The 15,550-nt window shown below is 38.6% G+C and overlaps 1 pseudogene; it reads right to left on the reverse strand.

The window, feature by feature from the left end:
• Window positions 1-399: 399 nt before the first annotated feature.
• On the reverse strand, window positions 400-3,590 carry LOC118900996 (annotated as a pseudogene).
• Window positions 3,591-15,550: the final 11,960 nt, after the last annotated feature.

Here is a 15,550-nt window from a genome sequence, read left to right on the forward strand (position 1 = left end):
ATGGCCATTTATATAAGTCCCAAATAGCCAAAACTAAACAAGGATACATGCTTATATAGTAAAACTATAAATAAAAGCATAGATATTATTAACCCAAAGGTTAGGATGGAAGGTGGCTCCTTGAAGAACACATTAAGGAGGGGTGTCTAAGGTCTTGGAGTTATTTATTTCTTAATCTGGGTGATAGATACACAGAGATTTATTTATTATCCCTCACACTTTACATTATGTAATGTTCATTCTTTTTTGTTGACATATAACTGACATATAACGTTATGTAAGTTTAAGGTGTACAACATGTTGATTTGATCCATTTATATATTGCAATAAGATTGCTACAATAGCATTAGCTAACACTCTGTTATGTTACATATTTGTCATTTCTTTTTTGTGGTGAGAACAATTAATATCTAGTCTTTTAACAACTTTGAAGTTTATAATACAGTATTGTTGACTATAATCACTATGCTGTACATTAGCTCTCCAGGACTTATTTATCTACTAGTTCCCAGTTTATACCCTTGAACAACATATCCCCACTTCTCCACCCCCCCCACCTCTGGTAAACACCACTCTACTCTGTTTTGTATGAGTTTGTCTTTTTTAGATTCCACATATAAGAGAGATCATACAGTATTTGTCTTTTTCTGACTTATTTTACTTAGCACAATGCCCTTGAGGCCCATCCATGTTGTTGCAAATGGCAAGATTCCATTCTTTTCGTGGCTGAGTAATATTCCAGTGTGTGTGTGTGTGTGTGTGTGTGTGTGTGTGTGTGTGTGTGTGTATAACATCTTATATATTGGGTTGGCCAAAATGTTCATTCGAAACCCAGACGAACATTTTGGCCAACCCAAAAAATATATATATGTATATATCTCACAATTTCTTTATCCATTTATCCCCTGATGGACACTTAGATTGTTTCCATATCTTGGCTATTGTAAAAAATTGCTATAATGAACATGATCTTTTTGAATTAATGTTTTCATTTTCTTCAGATAAATCCCAGAAGTGGAATTGCTGGATCATATGGTAGTTCTATATTTGTTTTTTGAGGCACCTCCATACTGTTTTTCATAGTGGCCGTACCAGTTTACATTCCCACCAATGGTGCACAAGGGTTCCCTTTTCTCCACATCCTCACCAACAGCTGTTGTTTCTAGTCTTTTTGATGATAGCCATTCTAACAGGTGTGAGGTGATATCTCACTCTGGTTTTGATTTGCATTTCTCTAATAATTAGTGATGTCGAGCATCTTTTCATGTGCCTGTTAGCCATCTGTATGTCTTCTTTGGGAAAATGTCTATTCAGATCTTCTGCCGGTTTTTAATTGAATTGTTTATATTTCTGCTATTGAGTTGTATGAGTTCTTTACATATTTTGTATATGAACCCATTATCAGATGTATGATTTGCAAATATTTTCTCCCATTCGGTAGGTTGCCTTTTTATTTTGTTGGTGGTTTCCTTTACTGTGCAGCTTTTTTGTTTGATCTAGTCCCACTTGTTTATTTTTGCTTTTCTTGCTTTTGCTTTTGGTGTCAGATTAAAAAATTTATCACCATGACCTATGTCAAGGAGTTACCACCTATGTTTTCTCCTAGGAATTTTATGGTTTCAGATCTTACATTCAAGTGTTTAATTCTTTTTGAGTTAATTTTTGTGTACAGTGTAAGATAGTCCAATTTTATTTTTTCATGTGGCTGTCCAGTTTTCCCAACACCATTTATTGAAGAGACTGTCCTTTCCCCATTGTATATTCTTGGCTCCTTTGTTGTAAATTAATTGACCATACATGCATAGGTTTACTTCTGGGCTCTATTCTATTCCATTGGTCTATGTGTTTATTTTTATGCCAGTACCATACTGTTTCAGGAATTGTGATACCTCTGGCTTTGTTCTTGTTTCTCAAGGTTGCTTTGACTATTCAGGGTCTTCTGTGGTTCCATAAAAATTTTAGGATCTTTTCCTATTTCTGTGAAAAATGCCAGTGGAATCTTGATAGGGATTGCATTGAATCTATAGATGGCTTTGGGTAATATAAACATTTTAACAATATTAATTGTTCCAATTCATGAACATGAGATATCTTTCCATTTGTGTCTTCTTCAGTTTCTTTTATCAGTGTCTTATAGTTTTCATTGTATAGGTCTTTCACCTCCTTGGTTAATTTATTTCAAGTATTTTATTGTTTTTGATGCTACTGAATCAAAATGTTTACTTCTTTTTCAGATGTTTTGTTGTTAGTGTATAGAAATAATTGATTTTTGTATGTTGATTTTTTTTAAAGATTTATTGATTGATTGATGGCTATGTTGGGTCTTCGTTTCTGTGCTAGGGCTTTCTCTAGTTGCGGCAAGCAGGGGACACTCCTCATCGCGGTGCACGGGCCTCTCACTGTCGTGGCCTCTCTTGTTGCGGAGCACAGGCTCCAGACGCGCAGGCTCAGCAGTTGTGGCCCACGGGCCTAATTGCTCCGTGGCATGCGGGATCCTCCCAGACCAGGGCTCGAACCCATGTCCCCTGCATTAGCAGGCAGATTCTCAACCACTGCGCCACCAGGGAAGCCCGTTGTATGCTGATTTTATATCCTGCAACTTTGCTGAATTTGTTGATTAGTTCCAACAAACAGTGTTTTGATTGAGTCTTTAGGATTTTTTATATATAGGATCATGCCATCTGCAAATAGTGACAATTTTACTTTTTGCTTTCTGATTTGGATGACTTTCATTTCTTTGTCTTGCCTAGTTGATCCTAAGTAGGAGTACCATATTGAATAAGAGTGGTGAGAGTGGGCACCCTTGTCTTATTCCTGATCTTAGAGGAAAAGCTTTCAATTTTTCACTGATGAGTACAGTGTAAGCTGTGGGTTTATCATATATGCCTTTATGATGCTGAGGTATGGTCTTTCTATACCAAATGTGTTGAGGATTCTAATGATGAAAGGATGTATTTTGTCAAAAGTCTTTTCTGCATCTATTGCGATTATCATATGATTTTTGTCTTTCATTCTTTTAATATGGTATATCACATTTGCATATGTTGAACCATCCTTGCATCCCAGAGATAAATTCCTCTTGGTCATGATGTATAATGCTTTTTTTTTTTTTTTGGCATATGGAAATTTATTACTATCATGCTTTCATTATCAAAACTTATGATCTTGGTCTTTCCTTCCTGCCTTTGTATAAGGCCAAAAGAGAGACATTGGCTACTTTGACAACCTTAAAGCGGACTCCAGGAATGTCACCAACAGCATGACCTTTGCGACCAAATCCAGCAACCAGAATTTCATCATTTTCCTCAGTAAAATTCAAACAACCATCATAGGGTACAAAGGTTGTGATTTTTTTTGCCATTCTTGATGAGCTGAATCCTGACACCCTTCCTGATGGCAGAATTTGGCTGTTTGGCTTCAACCCTACTTTTTCAAGCACAGTTCCCTTGGCATGAGAAGCACCTCCAAAAGGGTTGGCCTTCAGGGCTGTGCCCAAATGGGCTTTCTTGTACTGTTTATCATGCCACTTCTGGTCTCGTCGGTGGCTACAGAGCTTCCTGGCAGTATGAAGACCGCGACACTTGCCCATCCTGCCGGTGCCACGGGCCTGAACGAAAGAGTATAACTCTTTTAATGTGTTTCTGCTCTAGGTTTTTGCTTTGTGGTTACCATGAGGCTTACACAAGACATCTAACAGGTAACACAGTGCATTTTAATTTGATAGCAGCTTGACTTCAGTCATCTACGAAAGTTTCACCCTTTTACTTCTCCGTTTTTATATTTTTGATGTTGCATTTTTATATTGCGTATTCATTAACACATTATGGTAGCTATTGTTACTTTTAATACTCTTCCTTTCACCTTTATACTAAAATTATGTGGTTAACAAACTATCCTATTACAGATTTAGTTTCTAGGTCTGACTGTATATTTACCTTTACCAGTGTGTTATATACTTTTGTATTTTTTGTCACTGCTTAGCTTCTTTTCATTTCAGCTCAAAGAACTCCTCTCAGCATTTCTTGCAAGGCAGGTCTAGTGGTGATGAACTCTCTCAGCTTTTGTCTAGAAAAGGCTTTATTTCTTCTTCATATCTGAAGGATAACTTTGCTAGATAGACCATTCATGGCTAGCAAGTTTTTTCTTTCAACCCTTTGAATATGCCATTCCATACTCTTGGCCTGTAGGGTTTCTGCTGAAAAACCCATTGATAACCTAATGGGTGTTCCTTTGTAGGTTACAATCCTTTTTTCCCTAGCTGCTTTTAGAATTATTTCTATATCCTGAGAAATATTAAAAATATAAAAATGGAGAAGTAAAAGGGTGAAACTTTTGTAGATGACTGAAGTCAAGCTGCTATCAAATTAAAATGCACCCTGTTATCTGTTAGATGTCTTGTGTAAGCCTCATGGTAACCACAAAGCAAAAACCTAGAGCAGATACACATTAAAAGTGTTATACATCATGACCAATAGGATGATCTATTAGCATGTATTTGGGTGCCCAATCCTCTCCTCAGGTTTAGGAAGTTCACAGCTATTATTTCTTTAAATAAATTTTCTGCTCCCATCTCCCTCTCTCTCTTTCTGGAACACCAGTTATTATATTTGTCCTTTTGATGGAATACTATAGACCACGTAGGCTTTTTTCACTCTTTTCATACTTGTTTTGTTTATTTGCCTCTAACTGGGTTATTTCCAAACTCCTAATCTCTAATGCACTTGTTCCGTCTTCCATTTGCTCTGCTCTACTGCAGATTCTACTGCATTTTTCATTTCATATATTGAGTTCTTCAGCTCCAGAATCTCTGTTTGGTTCATTTCTATGATTTCTATCTCTTTGGGGAAATTTTCATTTTGATCTTGTTTTTTATTTTTTTTGAGATTTCATCAAACTGTCTTTGAGTTTTCTTGCAGCTTGTTGAGTTTCTTCAAAACAGCTATTTTGAATTCTTTTTTGGCTAGATCACAAAATTCTGTACCTTTGAGCTTTGTTATTGGAGAATCATTATTTTCTTTTTGTAATGGTATGTTTCCTTGATCTTAAATGTTCCTTGTAGTTTTGCATTACTGCTTTCACATTTGAAGTAGGAGATGCCACCTTAAACCTTTGTTAGTTGGTTTCTGATGGACTATCCTGTTCAATAGTGTCGTTATTACCTGGGGTTTTATCTGTCTTTGTATTGGTACTCTTACTCCACTTCTCTTGCTCCCTCGTGTGGCAGGATTCTTAAACTTTTATGTCTTCTCTGATGCTTACAAGTCACCAGGCAGGCTCCTGGAAACCTCTCTTTTGTTTTCCAGAAGGTGGTGCTATAGCTTCTGTTTGTGTTTTCTCCCTTGTCCACACTATGTGGCCTGTTTCTGAGTGTGCTTCCTAGCCACAGGAGCTTGCTTTCACTACTGCAGTAGGAAGCGTGCACATGGAGATGCCACAGACTAGGGTGAGGTGTGGGTTTAGCACTGGCCCATGGATCTAGTAGGGAGATCCTCAGGTGTGGTACTCCCAGGGGTTTGTGGGTGGACTTCCTGCTGAGTGCAATCAGCAGGAAAGGTGTCCCTTCTCTGCCTCTTCCTCCACATCCAGTCATGAAAGACCAACCTCAGAACTCTGGGTGCTATTGGAGAGAAACAGGTTTGTCCCACACAACTGAGGTAGCTGGGTACTCACCCCAAACTATCCTTCCCCGCCCCTAACGAGGGAGAGGGCACCGCCACTGGATACATCAGCCTGGTACAGTGTTTCCTTGGGGGAGGGGACACTGGGAAAGTTCCTCTTACCACCCCCTCTGCTATGACCAAACTTGTTTTGTTGTTGTTGTTGTTTCTAGAATGGTGTGCTGGAATCTCCCCTCAGGAAGGCTGGACTTCTGCGAATTCCCTCTCATGCATGAGTATCTGCCCAGGTCAGCACTCTCCAGTTTTGGGTTTTTTTTTTTTTCCAATCATAGCAAGAGGGGGTTCTGGGCAGGTTCACTGGCTCCCTTGATTCTGCAGCCTATACCGAAATCTGTCTGCCTATTACTGGATGCACAGGTAGGTGAGATTCCTGGATCCCACAGCTCCCACAAAGGTGCTTTTGTTTGTGGATGGATGTCTATTTTGTTGTTTTAAAAAGGGGACAAAAAAGAGGAATGTTTTATGCCGCCATGATGCTGACATCACTCCCCTGATGTAATGTTCATTCTTTATGACATATTTCATAACTGGAAAAATATTGTGTAAACAACATGATATGATAAGGAGTTGATAACTATTCGAGCTGCCACCTTCTGGGTACACAATGGGATTGTTCTCTGGCTCTTTGTGGTTGGGCAAGGGCTAAAGCATGTAAAAATTGTAGACTATGGTGCAGAGTTTGGACTTTAGTACAAGGCAGCCACTGGTGGGTTTAGGAGAATGATATGATATGGATCACATTTTAAAGGGATAATTCTTGCTGCTGTACGGAGGATGTATTGTTGGGGGCAAGTGTGGAACCACAGAGCACAGTTAGAGAACTAGTAATGGTGAGATGATGGTGACTTGAACTTCACTGATTACAGGCAAAATAGAAGTGGAATTTTTTTGAATGCATTTTGCAGGTGTATCTGAAAGGACTTACAGAAAAGTGGGGAATAGGGGTTGAAGGAAAGAGGGGGATTGCAGATGATCACTGTTTTGGGTTGAACAACTGAATATATGGTAGGGCCATTTACCATAATGGGAGCAAATGAAGGATTAACAGGTATGAAGAGAGGGAATGGAGCTTATTTTTCTCTGTATTAGCTTTAGACAGCTATGTGCACATGTTAAATAAACCACTAGAGAGACAATCCCATCTCTCAAGGGAACACCCAGAGTCAAAGATGTATATATTTGGAAGTCAGTAGTATACAAATGATATTTAATTCAAAGGACTAGATTAGATCATCCAGAGAGAATATACATAGAATAAAAGATGTGAAGACAGGAGAAAAACCAGGTTAGTATGCAGTCATAGAAGCCAAAAGAAGAAAACGTGTTTTGAATGCTGTTGAGAGACTGAGCGACATATTAAGCAATGATAGTATTTGACAAATGGAGCTAATTGGCAGCTTTGACAAGGGAAGTTTCGACAGAGTTCTGTGTGGTGGTGGGGAATGGGGGAGGCAGATGGAGAGGGTTGAGGAGAAAGTGGAAGAAAATGAAGAAAGAGAATGAAGGGAATTTTGGTCAGTTTCCCTCTGAAGGGGAGCCAGACTGGGCTTGGAGGAGATATGTGGTGAAGGCAGATTTTCTTTCTTTAGGATAGGGGATGCTAGAGTGTGCTTGTTTGCTGATGGTGATTCAGGAGTGAGGAAGAAGCTAATGATGCAGGAGATGAAGAGGTTACTACACCGGGGAAGAGAGTGTTCTGATCCAGGGCACAATGGAGGGGCTGTCCTTTCACTAGAAGAGAGATCCTCCATCCAAGGATGGAAAGGCAGGTAGATGTTGGTTTTAATGATGAAACTACGAGGGAGGGAGTGCTCCTTGATTGTGGCTCTTTTCATTGACTTATGAACAAAATAAGTGGAATAATATTTGATGGAACTGAATAAAGACCCCACTGCACATCAAAAAGATTCCCATGAAACAATAAATTAATGAAAATCAATCAACCCCTGTATATTTCTTGGTTAATCTTAAGATTTAAGGGTAAAGAATGAATTCTATAAGCATGTAAGTGGAAAATAAAATTACAAAAAAAGCAAAAAGGCAGGCTGTGCTTCTGGTCCAGCCATGATGGAATAGCTAATATCAGATGAATTCTCCTGCTGAAAACAACTATAAAAGATGTACAATGTACATTTAAAAACTGTTTAAAATATTTAAAGAATTATGTAACTCAGGCAGGATTTGAGGAGTTACAATATGTGAAACAAAGGAAACATAGTGAGGTGGACTTCATATTTCCCCTGGCTTTTCCCTTGAGGGCATTTGCTATTTCACAGTAAAGCAGGGGAAAAGAATCCTAGTAGAAAGCAGCAGACAGAATGTTTAATTCAGAGATGACACAATCATACATACAGAAAATTCAAAAGAATCATTTATCATAATTAATAAATGCATTAACAAGGTCACTAGATACAAGATGGATATTAAAAAAGCAATTGTCTTTCTATATACCAGCAACAAAAAATTAGACAATGGAATTTCTGAAGATGTGCTGGCTTTGACTCACAGATATAGAGAACAAACCAGGGGCTACCAGTGGTGAGAGGGAAAGGGGGAGGGGCACTTTAGGAGTGAGGGGGGAAGGGGTTATTATGGGATTATATGAAATCGTGTGTGAAACTTCTCAAAATTGTAAAGCACTATAGAATTTAAAGAATCTTTCATTTAATTTTAAAAATGGGCTGACTTCATATTATGACAAATATGTGATGGCAGAAAATAAAACATTGTCTAACAAGTTTTGAGGGGAAATGTTATTTATTTATTTATTTATTTATTTATTTATTTATTTATTTTTGCCTGCGTTTTGGGTCTTCGTTGCTGAGTGCGGGCTTTCTCTAGTTGCGGCGAGCAGGGGTTACTCTTCGTTGCGGTGTGCAGGCTTCTCATTGCGGTGGCTTCTCTTGTTGTGGAGCACGGGCTCTAGGCACGTGGGCTTCAGTAGTTGTGGCACGCAGGCTCAGTAGTTGTGGTTCCCGGGCTTAGTTGCTCCGCGGCATGTGGGAGCTTCCCGGACCAGGGCTCGAACCCATGTCCCCCGCGCTGGCAGGGGGATTCTTAACCACTGCACCACCAGGGAAGTCCCGTGGGGAAATGTTTGTGATGTGCCAAATTTTCTTTTTCTTTGAAGCAACAGAAAGACAATCTTAAATATGCAAGGCTGTGCTAGTTTTAATGGTGAAACTGTGAAGGAGTGTTATTTTCCACTAAAAACTATTTGATTTTGTACTTCAGCTGGAAGATGAATCAAGACAGAGAATTCATGATTGCTAAAGACATAGTTTGAAAAAAACTGGCAATGAGCGTCAAATGATCTAAAAACAAGTAACTTTAATATGCCATTAAGTGTATTCATAAAATATACCTTTTAGGCATATATGCAAGGTATAATTTTTAGAGTAACAACTGGACAAAAATAGTAGGTAGGTTATAACAAAAGTGGAAGATAGAAGATAGTTTTCTGAAACATACTACCATTTCATTATTGACATTAGTCTTTAGAGAATTATAGACTTAAGTGTATTTTTAGCTTTTTATTGAAGTGTAATATGCATATATAAATATGTACATATCGTAAGTATACAGCTCACTGAATTTTCTCTAGGTGAACACACCTTGCAACTATTCCAGACATCAAGAAATAAAACCTTGTTAGGACCTCAGGAAGTTAAGCATATTTTTAAAAATAACTAGTAATAACTGGTAGAACAAAATGAAAGACACCAACCTACCCTCCAAAAAGTGTAATTATTAAAGGAACTACAGTTTTCTAAATAAACAGAAGAGGGCGCACGTGAACTGTGAAATACAGTGAGCTGTCTGAAATCCTTATCCTTGCCTGTTATTGCTAGTCCAAGAAAAAACAGAACATTTCCAAATGAATGGCAAATGGAAGGTAACATACAAACAAAGCCAACATATAAAGGTAACATAAAATAAAAATCATAACATTTCAGCCAATAAAAAATCCCTCCCAAAAATGAAGCAGAAGGAAACACGCACAATAACCAAACTAAACTAAACATTGTTAAACATTTGCAGATGTGAAAAACACCTAGTCACAAATTCAAACACTCAACCCCTCCCCCCCAAAACAAAACAAAGCAAAGCAAAACCCAAGATAACATAAAATGAGAGTCTCGCAATAATGGTGGAAGAGTTTGTTTGCGCCAATCCTCCTACAAATAACAGCCATGAAATTCCTATCAAAATATAAAAACAACCACTTGAAGGCACTAGAGAACAACCAAAAGGAAGAAGAAACAAGAGGAGGGGTTGACACTTGGGAAGAGAGATCAGACTGGGTAAGTTTTCCCTTTTGATTGCTTTTAGACTAAGGGAAGCCCACAGTCCTCCTCCAAGGGAGCTACTAAAACTTAGATTGCGGTCCAGTGGTTAAGAGTCAGCGGTTGAGACTCCACGCTTCCACTGCAGGGGCCGCGGGCTCAGTCCCTGGTCAGGGAACTAAGATCCCACATGCCATGCCATGCGGCCAAAAAACAAACAAACAAACAAACAAGCAAAACTTAGATGGAATCTCACAATCTTAATAGCTTGAAGAATCAAAGGACAGAGTTTGAGGCACCACAGCAGCTATTAAGATGGGAGTTGTTAGTGTTGAGTTGTGTCTCCCCAAAATTCAAATGTTGAAGTCCTAATCCACAGTATCTCGGAATGCGACCTTACTTGGAAATAGGGTCATTGCAGATACATTTAGTTAAAATGAAGTCATGCTGGAGAAGGGTGGGCCCCAATTTAATAGGACTGGTATCCATACAAAAGGGCTAAACTTGGACAAAAACACACACAGGCAGAGTGACACATGAACATTGGAAGGTGACTACAAGAACAAATTTTCCAATTTTTCTGAACATCAAAAAAATTTTAGAGAAAAGGAAACATACTATACAGAGAAAGGAACATATTAAATAAAACAAAATGCACAGTAAATATAACATTAAAATAGATATTAAATCAAGCCTGTCACTCATTTCAATGCATGTAAATGGAAACTTACCTACTAAAAAGATTTTCAGATTGATTCACAAAGCACAACCCTACTCTGTGCTCAGGAGATACAACTAAATCAAAGTGATTCAAAATGGCTAGAACGAGGGAGATGTGTAAAGGTATAGCAGGCAAATAAGACAATAAGAAAGCAGAGACTGTGATCATGATATCAGAAAATGTTCAATCTGGACAAAAAGCATTAAATGAGACAGCAGAATACTTGATAAGGCCAAGAGCTTAATTCACAATGATAATACATCAGTTGTGAATATATGTAACACAAATAGCACAGAAACTACCTTTATAAATCAGAAAGTTAAGGATATACATACATAAAACCACAGCAAAACTAGGAGATATCACTTTTGGTCCAACACAGGACACAGGTCAAATGGACAAAAAATAAGATTATAGAAAATCTAACCAGCATAATCAATATATAGAATATATATATCATGCTAATAGGGCCCCACCTCAAGGGCATGCCAGGCGTTTCTGCTTTTCTGCCTCAGAGCCTTCTGAAAGGCACTGAAATTTGCTGATATGGACTGAATGCTTGTATATTCCCCCAAATCCGTAGGCTGAAGCCCTAACCCTCAGTGTCATGGTATTTGGAGGTGGGGCCTCTGGAGGTAATTAGGTTTGGATGAGGTCATGAAGGTGGGGCCCTCGTGATGGGATTAGCGACTTTATAAGAGAGAAACCGGTGAGCTTGTGCCCTCCCTCCCTCTCTGTCTCTGTCTCTCTCTCTACCGTGAGATGACACGGTGAGAAGTTTGCTACCGGCAAGTCAGCAAGACAGTCTCCCCCAGAACCTGACCATGCTGGCACTCTATTCTCAGACTTCCAGCCTCTGGAACCTGAGAAAATACTTTTGTATTGTTTAAGCCACCGAGTCTATGGTGGTTTGTTATTGAGTTGACTAATATACCTGCTCAGCACATGAGCTAGCCTAGAAGAATGGAGAGGAGAATTAATGTCCCAGTGCCTTTCATCAGCCATGGTGGATGAGAGCTGGTGGATAAAAGTGAGAGTTACAGAGCTGCAGAGGCTAAATTCCTGGGGAGTATGGCTGAGAGATCAGGGCATCCTTCCTCCACCCAGCCTAGGCTCATAGTATAGCGGCTCTACCACAAGCACAGCCAGTAAAGAATATCAGGGCCCCAAGTGCCCTTGCTCCAGCTTGCTCATAGGGCAGATGTTCCATGCCAAGAGAGGCAAGCCACCTACCCAGCTTCCTGCACCTAAAGCAGGGTGTCTCTCCAAAAGAAGCCAGTTCCAGAGATTTTGCCAAGAAGGAAAGACAGTCTACAGGATTAGAGAGCATCCAAGCTCTCCCCAAAAGAACTGACTTTATTTGAAATAGTGTGAGAACATTCAAGCCTAAGGACACTCTCAAAAACAATGGAGATTTTGTTGGTGAGCAACTAAGAGGAGGCTGGTAGCTTCCTTAGAGCAACATACTAAATCGTGGGCCAGCTAGCCTGACCATAAAAAAATCAGGGAAAGAGACAGCTACAAAAAACACTTCTGAAGTCAGAACAAACCTCAAAGACCTGCCTCAAAAACAACCCCTGCAGAGTGGCCTGATGTAATCAGGTCAGACTGAGGAGTAATGTATACCCTAGGGCATTGAAAGCAATAGACCAATCAGCTGGCAGTTAGTGAGCCTAACAGCTGGTGAGAAGGAGACAGTCCAAGGGAGTCCTGCAAAAGCCATGGTCAGACCAGGATGACCCTGCACAGGCCCAAGGCTGCACCCACTGAGAAGCAACATCAGAGGCTTCACACTGTGGGAATAATAGACTTCACTAAAATATTGCAGCCGGTCACTAAACAAATGAGCAGACAACAAGCCCCAGCATGGGAGGAAATCAGTATCCAGAGGTGCTACAAAATATTCCAAAATGTACAACTTTCAACAAATAATTAGTACACTTTCAACAAATAATTATGAGACATGCAGAGAGACAGGAAGGACCATACACAGGAGAGAAGCAGGCAACAGACTGCCTATGAGAGGGCCCAGCTGTTGAATTTAACAGATAAAGCTTTCGCAGCAATCATTAGAACTATGCTTAAAGAGGTAATGGAAACACTTCTTAAAGAAGTAAAGGAAGAAAGCAATTATACTCCAGTAAAGATGTTAAAAAAAAAAAAAAAAGAAGTAAAGGAAGGAATGATGACAATGTCTCATAAAATAGAAAATATCAATACAATAAAGAGATAGAAACTATAAAAAAGAACCAAATGGAAATTCTGGAGACAAAAAGTATAACAGAAATGAAAAATTCACTAGAGGGTTCAATATTACATTTGAGCAGGCAAAAGATAGCGTTGACAATTTAAAAAGTAAATTTATAGAGATTATGTAATCTGAAGAACAGAGGAAAAAATGAAAAGTGAACAGAATCTCAAAGAAACGTAGGACACCATTAAGCACATCAATATACACATAATGGGAAGGAGAGGAGAGAGAGAAAGGAGGAGAAATAATGGCTGAAAACTCAAGAAGCTCACCAAACTCTTAGTAAAATAAACACAAATGCTGAAAGTCAAAGATAGAGAGAAAAATTTGAAAGCAGCAAGAAAAAAGTGACTCATCATTTACAAAAGGATCCCAATAAGATTAACACCTGACTTTCCATTAGAAACAGCAGAGGCAGTGGGGTGGCATATTACAAAGTACAGAAAGAAAGAAAAATTGAAGGGAGAGATATACAATTCAACAATAATATCTGGAGACTTAAACACGTCGTTTTCAATAATGGATAGAATACATATATAACATTTTCTCCTATCATAGGACCCAGCAATCCCTTTCCTAAGTACATTCCCAAGAGAATTGACAATCGTCACAAAACAACTTATACACAAATATATGTAGCAGCTTTATTCATAATATCCCAAACCTGAAAATACCCACATGTTTAACAGGAGAATGGACACATTGTGCTACAGCCTCACAATGGAAAACTACTCAGCAATAAAAAGGAAGAGATTAATTTCCTAGGCAACAGCATGCGTGAATCTCAGAAACATATGGAACATATGGAATTGGATCTCAAACATATCTCCCATTATGGTGAGAGCTAAAAGGGGAAATAACTAGAGGGAAATTTCAAAAGGTATAGAAAGAAAGATGTAGGGACAGAATCTAGAAAAATTCAGTCAGACTTTCTGTGAAAGACTTGCATAGAAAACTGAGTCAGTAATTTTCTACATGAGAAAGATGAGTTAGTAATATACTCATGGAAACAGAGTTTACACCGACTGGCCACTTGAAATTATTTATGGACCAAAGATATAATGGATATGTACATAAATAAATGAATAGTACATAAATAAAAATCTGAAACCCTCCCTTGATTTACTCATCTCTGCTTTACCCTGAGAGGCAGTGTGGTAAAATGGAAAGTGCACCCAGTGTCAAACATACCCAGATTCTAGTCTCTGTTCTGTCACTCACTACCTTTGTAACTGAGCTTCGGTTTCTCATCTGTAAAATATTAATAATAGTACCTACTTCATTAGGTTGTTGTGATGATTAAATGAGATAATCCATGGAAAGCAGGTGGAATAATGCCTGACACAGTAAATACTCAATATACATTAACTATTGTGGTGGTTATTATCACATGGTTTTAGAATCCTTGCTCTGTCACACTAGCCATGAAATCTTGGGCGACTTATGTAACCTTTCCAAGCCTCTGTTTCCTCATCAATAATATGCAATTCTACTTCACAGGATTTCTATTAAGACGGGAGATAATGTATCTACAGTTAATATAGTGGCGATTCTTTTTTTTTTTTAACATCTTTTTTGGAGTATAATTGCTTTACAATGGTGTGTTAGTTTCTGCTTTATAACAAAGCGAATCAGTTATACATATACATATGTTCCCATATCTCTTCCCTCTTGCGTCTCCCTCCCTCCCACCCTCCCTATCCCACCCCTCTAGGTGGTCACAAACAGCCGAGCTGATCTCCCTGTGCTATGCGGCTGCTTCCCACTAGCTATCTATTTTACGTTTGGTGGTGTATAGTGGCGATTCTTAAAAGTGGAAACTGTTATACTTGACAGCAGACAGATCAGTAAGAAATAATGTTATGTTAGAAAATGATTTCCAAATCATATCACCTTTGTTCAAGTAGGACATCATTTAGGATAGAAAATGAGCTGTGAAATATATCTGGGACTAGCCAATGAAAGGACATAAGTACACAGATGTCAGTTTTGGTACATTAGCAGCTGAATCCAGTTGAAGGTATTTGACATAGGAGAAGATGTCAAGTGTAATAGGACACACATTTTTGAAGATGTATGTGGTAGCCAGCCTCTAAGAGAGTCCCAAATGCTCCCTGCCTCCTGGTATTCACATGCTTGTGTCCCTTCTCACACTGTATCATGGTTGGTCTCTGTGACCAATATATTCTATGAAGTATGTCACTTTTTATATTGAGATATAATTTACATATATAAAAGCCATCCTTTTAAAGTATGATTTGGTGATTTTTAGTATATTCACCAAGTTGTACAACCATCACCACTATCTAATTCCAGAATATCCCCCAAAGAAGCCCTGTACCCATTAACAGTCTCTTCCCACTTGCTGGTCTCCCCCAGCCACTGGCACCTCTAATCTACTTTCCATCCATTGTATAGATAACCACATTTTGTTTATCCATTCATGAGTTGATAGACATATGGGCTATTTCTACCTTTTGGCTAAATAGTGCTGCTATGAACTTTATTTTTATTCTTTGTTGTTCATCTATTTTAGTATTTATGACTGTGGATTTTCTAGATTGTGATACTCATTTCTAGCTTTATTGTACTATGAGTGGAATCTGTGATATTG

The sequence above is a fragment of the Balaenoptera musculus genome, chromosome 9 (assembly GCF_009873245.2).
Source record: "Balaenoptera musculus isolate JJ_BM4_2016_0621 chromosome 9, mBalMus1.pri.v3, whole genome shotgun sequence".
NCBI classification, from domain to species: Eukaryota; Metazoa; Chordata; class Mammalia; order Artiodactyla; family Balaenopteridae; genus Balaenoptera; species Balaenoptera musculus.